The sequence below is a fragment of the Anabrus simplex genome, chromosome 1, assembly GCF_040414725.1.
Source record: "Anabrus simplex isolate iqAnaSimp1 chromosome 1, ASM4041472v1, whole genome shotgun sequence".
Taxonomy (NCBI): domain Eukaryota; kingdom Metazoa; phylum Arthropoda; class Insecta; order Orthoptera; family Tettigoniidae; genus Anabrus; species Anabrus simplex.
Window position 1 is genome coordinate 1,193,547,429 of NC_090265.1, and position 19,007 is coordinate 1,193,566,435.

The following is a 19,007-nucleotide window of genomic DNA, read 5'->3' on the forward strand; positions in this document are numbered from 1 at the left end:
CTTTTCTTGTGAAATTAGTCTCGTTCATACACACTGTCATGAATAACAATGCTGGTAAATACTTTGATAATGAAAATTAGTTCTGTTCACAAACAGTCCTACGTGAAGTTATAAGTGAATTCACACGCGAAGTTTTCCTAACATTCAAATTTTACTAGAATAAAATTCAAGTCCTATTGCACTGTTCTAAGATTACTAAACACAGGAATATTTCAATCACTTGGAAGTATTAACACTCGAGAAAATATGAGTCCTAATGTGCTGTTACAGAGTTATAAAATTATTTCCATCACTTTGGAGCGTTTAGCGCCGAAGAAAATACAAGTCTTAGTGCACTGTTCTGAGTTTACTAACCGCAGAAATATTTCAATCACTTCTCGTAATTTCGTAGACTATCACATCGCGACGCGGTCCTCCACCAACCGACCATCCGTGCTCGACCGTGGCACTAGCTGTGTCGTGTTGAAATTTCGCTCCCCTGTTATAGCAGGATCGCGGAGATTGCATCTATTTCATTTCATTTAATATCTTCCTTAATCCGAAGAGGATTTTAACAAAACTTGGTGGTATTGAAGATATTACATGCGCATACGGTGACGTTATCATTATATTTGTATTGTAATTCCTATAAGAGTTATTTATGATAAGAAGGTTTCGAATGTTCGATGGATGACGTAACATAGCCTTGGCGAGCCTAAGCTGATTCCTACGTCACCCGCTCCGTTGGCGCGCCGCGCTTATTTTAAATTTGAAATACATAGACTCTATTGCTGGACCAGCGTTCCCGGTACAATATATATATGTGTGTGTGTTTGTGTACATACACACTGTTTATTAGACTCTTTTACATATATTTTTCTTATTTTATAATTCTTTCTTGGTTTTCCTTATATTTTCTGTTTTAGGGGACGACATACACTCAGTCCCCAGACCGACCCGGCCGTAAATCGAACCCGGGGCCCATTGAACCGAAGGCCAGCAAGCTAACCGTTTAGCTATGGAGCCGTACAAAAAGGGACTTGAGCCAACGGCACGTGGTGTTCTCAAGCGGTCACCCATCCAAGTACTGACCACGCCCAAATGTTGCTTAACTGCGGTGATCGGACGTGAATCGATGTATTCAACATGGTATGGCCGTTGGCGATTCACGCACATCGGTATTGCTAATCAATGCTCCTTCATCACAATCTGGACTTGTATCGACCTCCCTTTCACTTTCACCACCCGACAGGTCCCAACCTGCTGATGTTTGCTACCCATTTCTTGTAGCTTGTCCACCAACCATACACGTGACCATCTTCCATTCCCAACGACCAGCCGCTGACCTCTAATATATACTCTCAGGCGTTGCTGCCTAGCCGTCCATATGTGTTTCGTAAAATTATACATTCTTTACTTGCTTCACTACCCAAATCGCTCTTCAACAAAAGTTCTTCCCCTTTTACAGCAAGTTTCCTGCGTTCCTTACCACAATAACTGCCATCAGGGTGGATAATAGCGAAACCTTAATGGGCCTATTGCCCTTTCTTCGCCCTATTCTATACACATCGTCTATGTCCACCTCCCTGAAGTTAATCTTCATTTTATTTTGCACGATATCCACCACTTTATATTGTACACTAGACACACATTCTTTTCTCTGACAACTTCGTGCACTCCATAAATAAAAATATTATTCCTTCTTCTTTCCTGATCACCATTAGATATTTCCCTCTTCATGTTAACCAACTGCTCCAAGTTGTTTATCTTCTTCCTATGTATTTCTATCTCTTTAGCTCTTTCATCTCCTCTTTGATGCAGTTCTTTATTACCTTTGACTGCTCCTTTATCAACTCTCTTACCCCTTCCATTTGACATGCCTCCTTCACCATCTCCTTTATCGCGTCAGCTTCTTCCCATCCAGGAGAGCCCACTGGGATTGGACCTGGATTCATCTCCACACCCCTAATTGTTAGCAACACTGCCACCACCACTGCCAAAGGCAGCGCTGCTAATATCCCCTCTTTCAGATCCTTCATCTTCTTATTCTTTACATCTTTACTCTTCCATCAGCTCTGCCAACTTTCTATCGCAACACTATGTGCTTGCATTGTGTTGCCCATTGCTCAGCACTCACTCGGCGCATCCGTACTCTCTGCTTGCTCAATCAAGACTGCAAACACCGGATAACATTGAACACTTAGTTTCCTGCAGACACCCACCAGATTTTTCAATATTGGTGAGCACTTGCAGCTAAACTCTATTTACGTATTCAACTCCCCTATAAAATAATAAAAATCTGTATGTTTCTGTCAAAATCCTGATCAGCAAGCAGTGGCGTATCCTGGAATCTCCACTGAGGCATGCAACTAGTAACCATGCAGTTAACACAATGTATTGAGTAAATTTCAATTCTACTCACCCTAATTACATGTAGGTGAACTCGAGCCAAACAGTTTTACTGTAAGTTTCTGGATTGAACGTGCGTACACAATTCTTGTTTTCTCTTTTTAAATTTACGAGGGTCCGCCTCTGTGGTGTAGTAGTTAATGTAATTAGCTGCCACCCCCAGAGAACCGGGTTCGCTTCCCGGCTCTGCCACGAAATTTGAAAAGTGGTACGAGGGCTGGAACGGGGTCCGCTCAGCCTCGGGAGGTCAACTGTGTAGAGGTGGGTTCGATTCCCACCTCAGCCATCCTCGAAGTGGTTTTCCGTGGTTTCCCACTTCTCCTCCAGGCAAATGCCGGGATGGTACCTAACTTCAGGTCACGGCCGCTTCCTTCCCTCTTCCTTGTCTATCCCTTCCAATCTTCCCATCCCCTGCAAGGCCCCTGTTCAGCATAGCAGGTGAGGCAGCCTGGGCGAGGTACTGGTCATCCTCCCCAGTTGTATCCCCCGACCCAGAGTCTGAAGCTCCAGGACACTGCCCTTGAGGCGGTAGAGGAGGGATCCCTCGCTGAGTCCGAGGGAAAAGCCAACCCTGGAGGGTAAGCAGATTAAGAAGAAGAAGAAGAAGAAGAAGAAGAAATTTACGAGGGAAGGTAGAGGTCTCGCGGCTTTAACTATTTGCATCTTTTCATCAAACGAACGGCCAGTAAATGGCTTTTCAAACTGATTTACAATTATATCCGTTTTAGACTCATCCATCGTTAATACCACATTACGCAAAATATAATAAAACGACGAATAGCACAGGAACAGCACACACAGAATTAACTCACTAATCAGCAAAACACACAATGAATTAACTCACTAGTTAGCCACAACTTAAGCACTGGAGGTAAGTCACCCCAGTGGCATTGGTCAGTTTCGTCACGTTGGGTTCTCACGGGGGGTAATCTGTGGGTCCCGTTCGCTGTAAAGATGTCGACTTTCTCCAAGTTGCTAACAGATAGCAGAGGGTAGCACGGGTATGGGGTGACAAATTCTGACCAAGTTTCAATTGCAGCGACATCGTTCGGAGGGTTTCAGAACTACGTCTGCCACTGAATGCAATTTTAAGATTGAATGCCTTAAGCCCCATTCACAATGCAAACGTAACGTAACGTAAACTTAAAATTAACGTTAACTTATAAGTTAGCGGCCATCTTATCTAATGGAACCATTCACAATGCGCCGACGTAAACTTAACTGCGAGTCCGTAAAATTAAGGGATTGCAAACTCCAAGCTCTTGCGGTTAATTTTACGTTAACTTTAAGAACCAGCCAATCAGAGCAGAGGTAAACATTGTGTGTTGTGCATGATATAATGACTTCTTTCGACGAAACACTTGTAATTCTCTTTCAAAATAATCTTTGTGTATAGGCTATGTATGATAGAAGGAAAAAGAATTACAAATACGCTGTACCGAAAAATAATAGGTGGAAATAAATTTCCTGTAGTAATGAAATCTGACGGTAAATGGCGGGAGACAAGCTCGTAGCGCTGGCGAACGGACAAGAGACAATCCCTGTCATAAATAAAACAGTGTCCCTGTATATTTCTTAACATTATGACGGACTACTAGTTTACGAAAACGATATCATCCAAACAAATAGATCCAAACGTCTCATCGGGGTGTGATAGATAGGGTCATAGATGTCGGTAAAGGAGACCTTACATTTCTTTTTATTATAAAAGGGGAAGCAAATCGTAAGCAAGGCAAACAGTCCAGGTTTCATACGCATGTCCAAAAATCGCCCTGAGATAACCTTCTTTGATTCAAGGGATGAACCCATTTTCTGCACCGTTGTTTAGATCGCCTTTTCAGGTACCGTAGGCCTACACAGCTCCCAGGAGCAAAGCAATAGATGTTGGAAGTAATATGAATTCCGCTACCACGTTGTTTGATTCCATCGAGGTATTGAAATATAAAACTGCGAGATAGCCGAAAACCTGACTTCCGTACTCAATAACATGGCAGTGTTTTGATTGGCTGCTGTGTACTCTTTACGTTAATTTTACGTTCCTCCATTGTGAATACCACAAATTTTTCGTTAATTTTACGGTTACGTTACGTCGTTAAGTTTACGGTTACGTTTGCATTGTGAATGGGGCCTTACGTCGTTAACTCCTGCATTTGCTGTCTCTTTCTTCCGAGAGTGGAGTAGACGGCGAGACTACACCAGCACCACACGTAATCAAGCAACGGAACTAGTACAGTTGCGCGGACCTTTTGAACTTCTGAGAGATGAAATCGTTAATATTTGACCTGAAACAACCTAAAATCGTAAATCAGACAGTTCTTTGTGTTATCATAACGCATGCAATGAATGCCTTGCATTCAAGGAGAATACGCCCCTGTCAGCAAGTTACAATGATCGAAGTATACCCAGTTTATGGTACTCAAAGCAATTGGTTGCTATATTGTTGTCTCATAAGGTTAAGTAAAGAAGAAAAGAAATGGCCAGCGAAAAGTGCGAGATAAATTGCTGAAATAAGTGAAAATTGGTTAATACTACGCGTTGTAGCTAGTCGAAAGCACTGAAATTTCTAACAATGCAAACATTAACTTTCATTCGTTTTGAAAATACAATCTAGGATTTGCTGTTTAGTTCAATCTTACACATGCACGCAAATGCCAGAATCATCTTTGCGACGGTCCTCAACACTTTCATGACTCAAAATTGAGCTAACTGGAAGCAATACGTACGATTAACTAACGTGGTGCTAGAGCCTATTTCGCAAATAGAAAATTATAACTGCACATTTGAAGACTGTCGCCCCTCGTGTAGCGTGGACGCATTGTTGCATCCACTACGAGGCACTATAGGTCTTTTCTGCTCTGATGGCGGGCGGCCTACATGCTGTCAGGGGAAGCGGGGAGCATGGGGCCGACAAATCAAGCACGACGCGAGAGGCCGTTAAGTGAAAGAGACAGAGGCCACTATTACAACGTTGCCAGGAGCGCCCGCGCACGTGTTAAAGTTGTGTTGAAGTCCACATAACTTCGTATGTTATAGTTCGAGTATGGCCTGTGAATGAGTTTTATTATTTTTATTTATTTATTTTTATTTTATATATTTATTTATTTATGTTACGAGTTAATTAATAATGCATATAAAAAGTGCATTGACAACAGACCGAAAAATAATTCGTACAAAAGTACAGAGTTACACAACACATTTGTTCAGTGTCAGATATTCACCCTTTACGTAATAACTGAGGAGAGTTCTTTTTATTACATCTTTATGGAATCAGTCGATTGGCTTTGTTATACAGTTCCTTTCGATTCGTTTGCGCAGTGATTGAAATGAGATGGAACCAGATGACTGGGTACTGTCTTTACCTTCCTTTACTATAGGCTGCACGATTCGTGTACGAACTTGATAAGCTTCAGGCACTTTATACGCACTCACAAAAGGGTCATTATTTTCTGCTTCCTTTTGAAGATATTCATGAACATTGTTGATCATTTTTCTACCCTGGCTCCTTATCTCCTTCCTCTTCGCCATTTTAAGATATATAGTGCAGTTATTACATACAACAACAACAACAACAACATAAAGCAATGCAAATAGAAACAAACTAACCTCACATTACATGCCACGAACAAGCTATTGGAAGAATGCATTGAAGGACGCGGCAAGAATTACTCATAAAACAAGAATTATCGTAAACCAACTCTTCAAGCAAGCTCTTCGCAAGACTCACACGCACACTGCAAGGCTGCTCGGCAACACAGCAGTTCGAAGAGCGAAGTGAGCGCGGCGAACTCCCCGGGTGACTGAGTAGTTCTCAGCGTCACCACCAGGCGATCTATTACCTGACCAGGCAGTGACATACTGCCCGCACCCCACTTCCCCTGACAGCATATAGGCCGCCCGCCATCAGAGCAGAAAGGACCTATAGCAACTCGCAACTGCCCCCAGAACTGGATGATTTGCTGAAAGAAGCTGTGAACATATTTTTAATTTTTTTTTTCGTTAGAGGTTTAACATCGTATACATACATCAAAGGTTTTCGGCGACCCAACGGTAGTAAAGAGCTACGAATGGGTAGGTAGCGACTGTGACCTTGAAGTACAGCCCCAGCATTTCCCTGGTGCGAAAATGGGTAACAACAGGCATCCATTTTCTGTGTTGTCGACGATGGACTTTGAACCCACCACCTCCCGAATGCAAATTCACAGCTACGCGACCCTAACCACACGACCAACACTCTCGGTGTGAAAGTTATTAATTTTTATCAAAACCAAGTCTCTAAATTCCAGGTTATTTTTGGAGCTATGCAAGGAGACGGAGAGTGACCATGTACATTTGGAATTTACAAACACAGATTAGGTGGATGTCGAGGCAAAATTTTGATTCCCTTGTTTGAACTGACAGATGAAGTTAGGCTATTTCTTCTCAATGGGATATGAACCTTAAAGATATCTTCAACAAGTCCTTGTGGTTTGTGAGACTTTCTTACTTACCAGACACATTCAGTCACTTGAATTAAGACAACATGCTCTTCACAATCCAAAACACAATAGATGGAGCAATAAAGGAAATGAGCATATGGGGGCACCGAATTAGCAAAACGAAATTTGATTCTTTCCCAATACTTCATGATTTCTGTCTGCAAATGAAGAAATACCGGTACTACCTTACAGTGTTAGAAATATAGGTCTAATGGCGGAACACCCAGAACTCCTTGGATCCACATACAGACAATATTTTTCACCTCTGAATCTAGTGGATCCGAAATCCCTTCTTGAAACTGAGCATGAACTAACCTTCCTTGAAATAGATCAACTAGCTTAAGTATCTTGTGACTTCTTTGAAACCCCGTATTACAACTCCATGTCCCTGATCGATTTCTGGATTCATGCACATCCCCTATACCAGTGATGGTGAACCTTCTCCAGTTAGTGTGCCATTTAAAGTCTGGTTTATTAATCTCAACTGTTTATTGTACCACTTGTTATTTTCCTTTAAGGAATAGCTACAACCCCCCCCCCCCCGGACTTCCTTTCCTAATTCCCAATTATGTTTCATAATGTGTCATTTATTCATTTATTTAGTGATTTATTTATTTTAGATACATATCTTGTACTATATATACAGTACATTTGATTGCATGTTCCGTGGTCGTATATTGCAAATACAGCTTAAAATATATTTTTAAACATGTAAGTTTTGAGAATACTTCATATTACTTTTAAAAATATTAAGCTCCAATTGTAACACACTTCGCCATTAAATATTATTAGATATAACAATCAAAAATACTAATATTGTCCATGGACTTTAAGTGAAATGTCATTATCATACTTAGTGCGAAACTTGTTGCTAAATCTCAGTAGCCGTATCATTTAAGTTAGGTTCATAACTTGTTGTCTTCAATAAAACACAAGAAGCACCTAGGTCTGAGCCAAGACGGTTTCTAACTGTCGACTTTACAATGTTCACTGTAGAAAATAGCTGTTCGTAGGCGATTGATATCCCAAACAAAATAAATAACGCTGTAGTAAGTTTCTTCATGGCCGAAAACATTTGTGGGAGGCTATGCTACTGTCCTCCCTCCTTTGAGTGAGGGTGGTAGAAATAACATCTGTATTCCCCCCTATCGCAAGAGGTGAATAAAAGGGGCCCCAGGGGCTGTCAACTTGGGAGCGTGGGTTGACGATCGCGGGCTCCTTAGCTGAGTCCTGGCATTGTTTCCCCTTACTTGTACTAGGCTCCTCACTGCAATCTATGCTATCCGACCTCCATTGGTGAACTCTTGTTATTTACCGACCCCGACGGTGTTAAAGCATTCGATGCTTAGAGAGACATTCATTTTCACACCCTTCGTGGCCCTTGTCTCTCTTTGTCCGATACCTTTAGTTTTCGATGTGTCGGATCCTGTCCACTTTTTCTCTCTGATTAGCGTTATACGGCGTGCTAGTTGTATACGTGCAGATATTTTACTAGTCGGTAAAGAAAAGTACATCTCACAACACATGCTATGCACGTTTTACCTTTTGCTATTAGTTTCCCTATAAACGAGCCAAATATTTCAGGACCTAATGCGTTTTGAATTGCCACAGTAGGAAACGCCGGTTATGCCATACTGTCCTCGTGTCTTTGAGTCACGTGTCCAAGTACAGTAGCAGAGTATAGGGGTTGTTGAACCTGTTTGCTATCGGAGATCAATTCATGTTGCTGTGCTCTACCCCTAGTCGCTGGGGAACAGGGGAGGCAACACACTTGCGAGACGGGGTATAGTTGGGGACAAATCATGGCGACCTCGCCTCACACCACTACTTTCCTGCAGCAGCTCGGTGTCTATTAACGAGTTGCAGGATTTACTACCTCTATTGCAGCCAGAGTTGCCAAATCGGCTACTGAACTCTACACGAAGAAATGGTAAATACTAAAGGGAGTGAGGAAGAAAGTGGTTTGCCAGCCTCTCCAAAACAAACAATGATCACTTAGAACTCGTTAACTCAGCAGGGTGCAGGGTGTGATTGACTACTGGCTTCCAGCTCGCTTCTAGGAACTGAGGCCGTTATGTTGTGTCCCCAACTATATTGCTGTACTCGTTAACCGGTCTATCCTTCCTAATAATAATAATAATAATAATAATAATAATAATAATAATAATAATAATAATAATAATAACCGTGTGGGGATTTACCGGTTACCTCCATCGGGCGCGTCCCATTGGAATTGGGGAAGCTCGCTGGCTCTGCCGCCAGCAGAGTCAGAGGGTTGTCGGGAAATAAAATACCACCGTGAAAAAAATTGGTCCCTTGCCAGGGTTACGGCGAAGACTGGTAAATGACCAGAAGCCAGAAAACATCTTGAGGCAACCTCTAGGGCTAACAACCCTAGTTGTAAAAGGATGGGTACCCGTCCGAAGCAAAGTCAAGTCAAAAAGCATGATGGCACAACATTTCACGAAACATACACCAGGGGGTAAATCTTCGGATGAATCCCCCGTCGTGAACGCCACGGCGCACGAGTCTCGTTCGGATTCTGGGGGAGACTCGACATCATGCAAGAGACGAGTCGGAGCGTCTCGGTGTACCCCGAAGAGTCAAAAACTCAGGCCAAAATCTAAAACCTTTCTAGCAACTTTCAACATAAATTCACTTACACAAACTGGCAAGCTGAAAACCCTCACCAAAGCTCTTCACGAAAATCAGATATCCATACTGGCCCTACAGGAAACAAGGTACCCATATGAAGAGATTTTTGAATCTGAAGGCTACCGATTTTTCAAGAGCAAAGCGCAAAGAGGAATCCTCAATGGAGCTGTGATGCTTGGAACCGCGTTTGCTGTTAGAACCAAGATCCTTAAAACGGTTGCAAATTTCGAACCTGTGAATGACAGATTGTCTATACTCACAATTAAATGCGCGAACAAAACCTACGCCCTAGTTAACGCACATGCTCCTACAAACGATAAGAACAAGTCTGATCCAGGCGAAGTTGATAATTTCTGGGACCTACTGGATGAAAAATTGAACAAAATCCCCAAACACCATGTCCAGCTTCTTTTGGGTGACTTCAATGCCCACTAGGTCGTGAGCAGAAGTACAAGAAAGTTATAGGAAATTACCCTGCTCACAAAAGAACCAATCCCAACGGCAAAAGACCGGTGACCATGTTCGAAAATCTCAACCTGCAGGTCTTGTCGACCCACTTTCGCCATCTACCCAGAAAGCAAATGACTTGGCGTTCTCCCGTCCAAGCTCTCGGAGAGTTCCAAATTGATCATGTTGCGATCTCCAGCAGAAACAGCCCTGAGATTATGAATGTCAGGTAAAGAAAGGCATCAATGTGGCCTCAGATCAGTATATGTCTTTTATCAAATTCAAACCAATTCCCGCAAACACGAGGAAGACAACCAAACAGATCACACGCTTCGACAATGATAAACTTCGGCAAAGGGTCGAGGAGTTCCAGGAGAAGGCTAAACCAAATGACTGTGACTTTAACAACGCCAAAAGTCTCCTTGTTGAGGCCGCCAAAGACGTTGCAGAAATCAAGAGAAGCAAAAAGCATGCCTGGTGGAATAGTACCTGCGAATCAGTCCTCCAAGAAAGACTCAATGCGTGGAAACAGTACAACTCTACGAAATCAGAAAATGATTGGGAAACCTACAAAACCCAACGTGCCCAAGCAGCCAGGGTGTTCAGAACTGAGAAACGTAAATACGAAAAATCTCTCATTGAAAAGATAGAACAAAATTTTAGGAAGAATGAAAGCAGAGAGTACTACAGAGCCTTCAAACGCAAACTCACTGGCTATAAACCACAATCTCTATGCTTTGAGTGAACGGACGACACAATGGCGACGTCAAATGAAGAAAATTGCAGCATTCTGGCAGATTACTCCAAGAATTTACTTAATTGCTCTAAACCGCAAAGCGCCATTGAGACCAAGGAACCCTTACTCAGGTACCCAGATTCCAGACCACCCGACAGAGATGAAATCAAGCGCCACATTGCCCGTTTCAAAAATAACAAAGCGCCGGGGGAAGACTCAGTAGTAGCAGAACTATGGAAATATGCCCCAGAAGAATCACTTGATATCTTGCAAAAGCAAATAGAAGAAATTTGGAACAAGGAAACCCTACCCGAAGATTGGAAAATAGCTTTGATCCATCCATTACACAAAAAAGGCAGCATGAAGAACATCAACAACTATAGAGGAATATCTTTGCTACCCGTGACTTACAAAATTCTATCACTTGCCATCCTGGAGCGTTCGGAAGCACAAGTCGAACATCAAATAGGTGAATACCAAGGAGGGTTCACAAAAGGTCGCTCAACAGCTGAACAGATCCAAAATCTCAAAACGATCATCAGATATTGTACACTAAGGTCCAAGCAGTATGTGTCTGTCTTTGTGGACTTTAAGAAAGCGTACGACTCCATTGACCGGGAAGTCCTGCTAAACATCTTAAATGAATTTGGAGTTGATTTGAAACTGCTGGCATTAATTAGAGCCACCCTGACCGATACAAAATACAAGGTGAAGTTCCACGGATGTCTCTCGCATTCCTTTGACATCAAAACAGTAGAGTCCCCGATACTCTTCAACTGTGTTCTTGAAAAGATCATCAGAACCTGGCGGGTGAGATTACAGGAAACCAACTACAGTCCATTGAGAATAGGAACCAAATCCAAGGGGATCGCAACAGCCTGCTTAGCATTTGCCGATGATATTGCTGTTCTCTCAACCGACATAGAAACCGCTAGAGCTCAAGTTGAAATTTTAAAGGAAATTGCCGAACAAACTGGTTTGCAGATATCGTTTGAGAAAACAGAAGTAATGACTAACATCAAAGAGGCTCCACCAAAACTCCATACAAAATACGGGGACATCACCCGAGTAGACAAATTCAAATACCTGGGTGAGATCATCATGAAAAATGGACTGGACAAAGAAGCACTTCAGGAGCGAGTACGCAAACTGGAAATAGCCTACCAAACATCCCGCACAATCTACAACAAAAAATGCCTTTCCCAAAACACCAAGATACGTCACTATGAAACAGTTCTGAAGCCAGTAGTTCTATATACAGCCGAAACCCTGTCTCTAAATGCCAACAAAGGACTCCTTGAAGAACTGGAGAAAAGAGAACCCAAAATTGTGAGAGGAATCTTGGGATCAAAGTATAGAAATGGAATCCATCAAAAGAGATCCAACAAGAAAGTCTACAGCAAAATAGAGAAAATTACCGACACAATCAGAAAAAGACGGGCACGATTTTACGGTCATCTGAAAAGAATGGACAGAAGAAAGTTAACTAAAGAAATCTTTCACTTTTTTGATTCAAACCCCAAAACCACTTTTCCCTGGTTTAGAAATACCAAAGAAGACCTGCAAGTGCTACATATCTCAGCTGAAGACGCCTTTAACAGAGATCTCTTCCGCAAGAAAATATTGACGAACGGGCTAAACCGAGACGAGCAACCGAAGAGAAGACACGGTGCCCCTTGGACAGAGGAGCGTAAGCAGGCCCACTCAAAGTGAGGGAAATTTGGGCTCTAAAGAAGGCCAAGTTCAGTGTCAAATGCAACAAGACTTAACGTGGTCCTTGACGGCCCCAGCGAATTATATATAATAATAATAATAATAATAATAATAATAATAATAATAATAATAATAATAATAATAATAATAATAAAAATAATAATAATAATAATAATAATAATTGTTCCGAGGTATCTGTGGAACAGCAGAGGTGAAAGAAGGTGCTGGGATGAATAGGTCTCAACTTACGAAATTAAAGTTAATTTAAAATTTAACAAAGGTAATATTTTCTTTTCGAGATCAAGAAATAACAAGTATGACAGGTACTCACTAGCATATCAACAAATTAAGAAAGTACAATTGCAATTTGGTAATGGATTTGGGCTTCGAGCCCCCAGACACGCAATCCTTGAGCAGTGAGCCCAACTTTACCTAAAAACCAAGTTCAACAAAGGGGCAGAAAACCCCAATCATGCCAAGGAGCACTAGCTCCCAATTACCCAGCTAATCCTGCTCGAGGCACACAGAAACCAAATTTAAGAAAGAGCAACCCGCTCACAAGGTTCAAGCCTATTCAAAGGCCACACCAAACTCAACCTTCAAGCTGCCCTCCAGGCACACAAGAACAGGGGTAAAAATACCCAACCTACTGAGGCCTATTAAGTAAAGAAACAGGACAATTACATGGCCCCAAACTACCAACTTGAGTGGAGGCGTAACTTGCACTCCTAATACACTAATACACTATTAAAACCTATTTGGCACTAGGCCGCTTATGCAAGGGCTAATCCCATACTACGGAGGTGACAGGATAGGAAAACTTTATTACATTACAAAGAGAAGGGAAACTGTTATGAAAACGTAGTCACCTCAAAACAATATGAGTGGGAGCTCGAGAGGGTTAGACACTCTCTATCCCAATTTGTAGTTAAAGAGACAGAATTTATACCAAGTGTCTTTTACATTTTAAAGGAAAATTACATGATAAAAAAGTTTCGAACCTGCCCCGAGAGTTAAACTGCTGAGCTAGCGAGCAAAGAAGTTATTAAAAGGCCATTACCTGATGGATGAACTGCTGCCCGAAGAAAGAGGCGCCTCCCGCCCCCTGCTACATAATCACACCAGGATAGATGTTACTGAAGTGGCCCGGAGACCAGAAAATCAGCAGTTTAAATACCCTCGTGGAACATTCGAGACCTTTCAAGAATGAGAACCCACACCCCCTCAATTTTATTGGGTAGCATAAAGCAACATCTCCATATCGGAGAAGACATACGTTATTGGTCAAAAATTAATTAGAGAAATTCGGGATTGGCTAAATTCAAAACAAGCGGAGAGAGAAGGGTTATACTGCCAACCCAAAAAATAACTGAAAGAAATTTAACAAAGAACAAACTTATGACTACAAAATTTCTTCAAAAAAAGTTCCTTCACTTCGCACTAGGGTGCACAATTGTAGTTCTTAAGTAGTGCCATCTAGAAGATAATGTTCACACTTCTCACTATAGAGAAAACAAATATAAATCGAAAAAGACACAGTGGAGATGTACCGCCCGGTACAATAATAATAATAATAATGCAAGCAATCCATGTGACGTAACACTCAGTGGTGGTGCGTGATTCGCACTAGGGTGCACAATTGTAGTTCTTAAGTAGTGCCATCTAGAAGAGAATGTTCACACTTCTCACTATAGAGAAAACAAATATAAATCGAAAAAGACACAGTGGAGGTGTACCGCCCGGTACAATAATAATAATAATAATAATAATAATAATAATAATAATAATAATAATAATAATAATAATAATAATAATAATAATAATAATAATGCAAGCAATCCATGTGACGTAACACTCAGTGGTGGTGCGTGAACAATTGAATGCGGATGTAGGCTCCTCCACGCTACCTGCCCCACGGTCATTGCAGGCAAATTGTTGCTGCCTGTCTCGAAGTTGTGGGACAGTTGTAGAGCTAAAAACATCACTGTAGCCAACTGATTACACAATGGAAATATTTACATGTGACGAATTAGCTGATATTCAACTCGTTTACGGAGCAGATGAAGAAACTGCACATGCGGCGATTTCCAAACTACCGTATTTCCGATAGCCGAACGTTCGTCGCTCCGGGACTCAGGCTCTCTTCATCCTCGGATTGAGTGTCGTGGACCGCATCTCGATCCCTCGGAGCTTCAGCTGGAAGGATGTTATAAACTACAGGGTGGCCGACGGGAATCTGACGTTTTTGGCATGGCTAGTACTCTCTCGATAGGAGGAGTGGGGAGCGGAATTGTCAAGCAGGACACTCACCATGCGTTGCCGTTTCAGTAGCTATGGAGCAATGGTCGGTTAATATGTACGGACAACAGGATCTATTGTTAAAAAGACGCCACCAGGTCCGACTAAGACATCAAGAACACCAGAAAACATCGACCGTCTGAGAGCCGCGGTGACGCGTAGCCCTGGGCGCTCAGCACGTAAACATGCACGCCAACTCGTAATGAGCACAACTGAGATTCGTGTTGCGGCTGGGAACAGCACCACGGCGCCCACGGTTGAAACGCACACAAAAAAGTCGCTGCACTGTTATAATAGACCTGCCATTCTGCACAAATGCGTCGTACGCAAACAACGATGTTCAACCGACCACTGCTCCATAGCTACTGAAACGCCAACGCATGGCGAATGTCCTGCTTGACAATTCCGCTCCCGACTCCTCCTACCGAGAGAGTACTAGCCATGCCAAAAACATCCGATTCCCGTCGGTCATCCTGTATAAGCACGAGGAGCTTGGCAGGACAAGTAGTTACATCTAACTACACTGTTCATCGTACATTGCGTAGACAGCTATTGTACCCACAGCACTACAACAGAGTTTAGTATCTCACCGAGCAAGTAGCCGAATGGTTTGGGTCACGTAGCTAGTGATGGGCAGTCTGAGACCAGGTTTCGAGGTGTCTCGGGATTTCTCGAGACTAGCGCAGGCACTATTTTTCGCGAGACATTTCGAGAGATCTCGAGAGCGTTGTCCCCACATTGTGCGACGAGCAGCGTGTCGTAGGCCTACTGTACAGATAGTCGGAGCTGAATATTGTTTGTGCCGAGTATGCCTTCTCCATTTCGTAAATACGTGTCAACAAGCGACTAAGACGTTCATTTTTACCGAGTTCTATTTTGACGCAGTATAACATAATTATAAAGGATACGCATTCTGGCACTGTACGCAGTAGTAAGTACACGAATGAATAGGATAAGTACATTACTGACGGCTACTGTAGGTACACCTACCTGAATACTAGAGGCGTGCATTATTCGAACTCGAGACGAGGCAAGATGCGTCTTGCTGCATATGCAACCACCTTTACGCATGAGTGGAATGTGTAATCTGAAGTGCTTCAGTTTGTTCCAATTCTTTCGACAGGTAGGTGTACATCGTTATCAGACCCCACATTCAATAACATATGACCACTGCTTGTGTTTACCGATATTTTGGTGAGGAAGGATGCAATTCCTTACGATGTTATAGAGTATTCCAGGCATAATTAGGTACTTCGATATATGACGGTGCAATGTGAAATTGTACTAGGTGTACGCGAAACTTGAAGACGATGTCCGAAACGCAACGTAAGTCGTGGATGTCGGTTAGTTTGAAGAGATGTCACATAGCAGAGCCCGCTGTGTTGCTTCTTCAAAAGAAGAAAAATACGTGGGCAGAAATACTTCTGGGATGATCCAGCACTTACTAACGCATAATATCAATGAAGAGGAATCGTCACAGAACACCTCCAGCCCGGTCTGCATCATAAGAAGCTACCCTGTCGACTAGTGATGGGCAGTCTGAGACGAGATCTCGAGATTTCCCGAGACTAGCGCAGACACTATTTCTCGCGAGAAATTTCAAGAGATATCGAGAGCGTTTTCACCGGGTATGCGAATAGCAAACCACGCACCTTCTCCATTCTGTAAATACGTGTCAACATTCGACTAGGGCGGTCATTTCTCTCATTTCTAGTGAGGTATATTTGGACGCAGTATAACATAATTATAAAGGATACGCATTCTGGCATTGTATGCAGTGTAAGTACACGAATGAATAGGGTAAGCACAGAAACTGACGGCTACTGTAGGTACAACTACCTGGATACTAGAGGCGTGCATTATTCGAACTCGAGACGAGGCAAGATGCGCCCCGCTGCATATACAACCACCATTACGCATGAGTGGAATGTGTATTCTAAAATGCTTGAGTTTGCTCCAATTCTTTCGACAGGTAAGTGTACATCGTTATCAGACCCCACATCCAATATCATATTATGACCACTGCTTGTGTTTGCCGATATTTTGGTAACGAAGGTAATAATTCCTACTCTATTTGCGTCATATGTAAAGTTAGCATAATCACCCAACAACAACAAGAGTGCAATAAGCAATTCCGTGGAAAAGAAATATTACAAGAGGTACTACTAATTTAACATTCTAAATCCATCATCATCATCATAAATAAATTCAGTATTTCCAGTGCACAACACTAGAGCTGAGAGCGGAGCGAGTAAGACTGATGAGTAATCCGGTTGTAGCGGTAGAACGCACCACCGATCTCCTCCGCTTACAACTGCAAGTACTCGCGGAGGACCGGATCGAAGTTTCACAAGAGCAGACAATTGACGCCCGCAGGATCTTTTCCGAGGGTGGAGGCACATTAACAATTTTCTTGAATATAAAAACCAATATAACGTCAGCAACATAAATTGTTTACAGAAATTTCCGGTTACTACAGATGCTAGATGATTGTCAGTAAGTATAGTTTATGAAATCATCGGGTATGATATTAAACAATTGAACATCAACCTCTTTAGAATTCCAGGGGGGGGGGGGCGCTCGCCCCGACCCTCCTTGCGAGCACCCATGGGAGAGACCACGACGTTCGGATCACGGATTATCTTCCAACTTTGTACTCTTTTACTAGTCCGCGTCGAAAATGTGTGCGTTACGGTCACGAGCACGAGATGGCGACGGTCGAGTAATTAGCGTTCAAGCTCCTCAATCGCTGGGTCACTGGATCGAGTCCCGCACATCGCCTTTTTTGTTTTTCAACACTGGTCATATTCGTTCATATATATTGCCGGTCAAAGCGTCCAGGTGAAAAGCAGTTAAGGGTACCTTACCCGATTTCACTCTCAGGTATAAGGGGTTTCGCAAATCACTACAGGCGTACATTTTCAGGAAAACTTCATGCATGTTGTCGTTTACTTGTTGATAATTATAAATATTTTTTGTAGTCCACCTTTGTGGTTGAGTGGTTAGTGTGATTAGCTGCCACCCCGGAGGCCTGGGTTCGATTTGCGGTTTTGCCACGGAATTTGAAATGTGGTACGAGGACTGGAACAAGGTCCACTCAGCATCGGGAGATCAACTGAGAAGAAGGGGGTTCGATTCCCTTCCCATCCATCCTCGAAGTGGTTTTCCGTGGTTTCCTGATTCTTCTCCAGTCAAATGCCGAGATTTAGGCCCATACCTAACGTAAGGCCACGGCCGCTTCCTTCCCACTTCCTTCCAATCTCTCCATCCCTCCACAAGGCCCCTGTTCAGCATAGCGGGTGAGGTCTGTTGTGTTGTAACGTGCAAATGATAACTATGTCTTTCTTACAACACATTACTACAACATAAAAAACAAAAGGGGAATCTACAAGCGTAAAATTCCACTTAGTTACTAGTCTGTCCGGTATGTGTCATTTGCTTGTACATTCAAACCTCAACATCCTCCCCACCCTGATCGATTCCGAGAGGAATCACCAGTTGCACCGGTCGGCTGATTCTTGAACCATCTGGCAGACGCAGGATGGCTGTCCTCACTCGGCCGTCTCTCCCCTGAAGGACTTCGTATACTCGGGCTCTTTTCCACATATGGCTAGGCAGGACGTCTTCTTGTAAGAGGGCAACATCTCCTACTCGAAGTCTCGGATGTTTGCCGGTTGGAGACTTGACCTCATGGTAGTTCCGCAGCTGAAGGAGGTATTCCTTTTTCCACCTTCGCCAAAAGTCTTCAACCATTTTCATCTTCGTGCGAAATTCCCTTGTAAGGTCTTTCTTATTTACTGGCTCAGGTCCAACTGGAATGGTCGTGAGTTTCTCGCCGTTGAGGAAATGTGAGGGTGTTAACACTTCAGAGTTACTTTCGTCTGGAACAATGGGACGTGAATTCGGGGTGGCTTCAATGCTGATTAGAACTTTGCGGAGACCCTCTTCATCGACCTGTGAACGACTTAGAACCTTTCGAAGGGAGCGATTAGTGGAGCCAATCATTCTCTCCCACCATCCTCCCCACCAAGCTGCCCATGGAGGTACAAACTTCCACGTCACATTGTGATGTGCCATATATTAATGAGTCTTCGAACTGCTGAGCACGTCTGAGAGTCGGAGTTCTCTGTTCGCTGCTTGGAATGTTTGAGCATTGTAGGTGTATATAGTGTGTGGGACACCTCGTCGTCCTACGAAGCGTTGAGAAGCCATTAAGAATCTGTCGGTAGTTAAGTCCGTTGAGAGTTCCAGGTGTATAGCTCTCACGGTTGCACACGTGAACAGAACGATGTAAA

At 42.9% G+C, this 19,007-nt stretch overlaps 1 non-coding gene across 1 annotated transcript; it reads right to left on the reverse strand.

Moving 5' to 3' along the window:
* Positions 1 to 1,022: 1,022 nt before the first annotated feature.
* LOC136858875 (5S ribosomal RNA) lies at positions 1,023 to 1,142 on the reverse strand. The gene has a single exon (XR_011017744.1). It is a non-coding gene; the product is annotated as a 5S ribosomal RNA (ribosomal RNA).
* Positions 1,143 to 19,007: the final 17,865 nt, after the last annotated feature.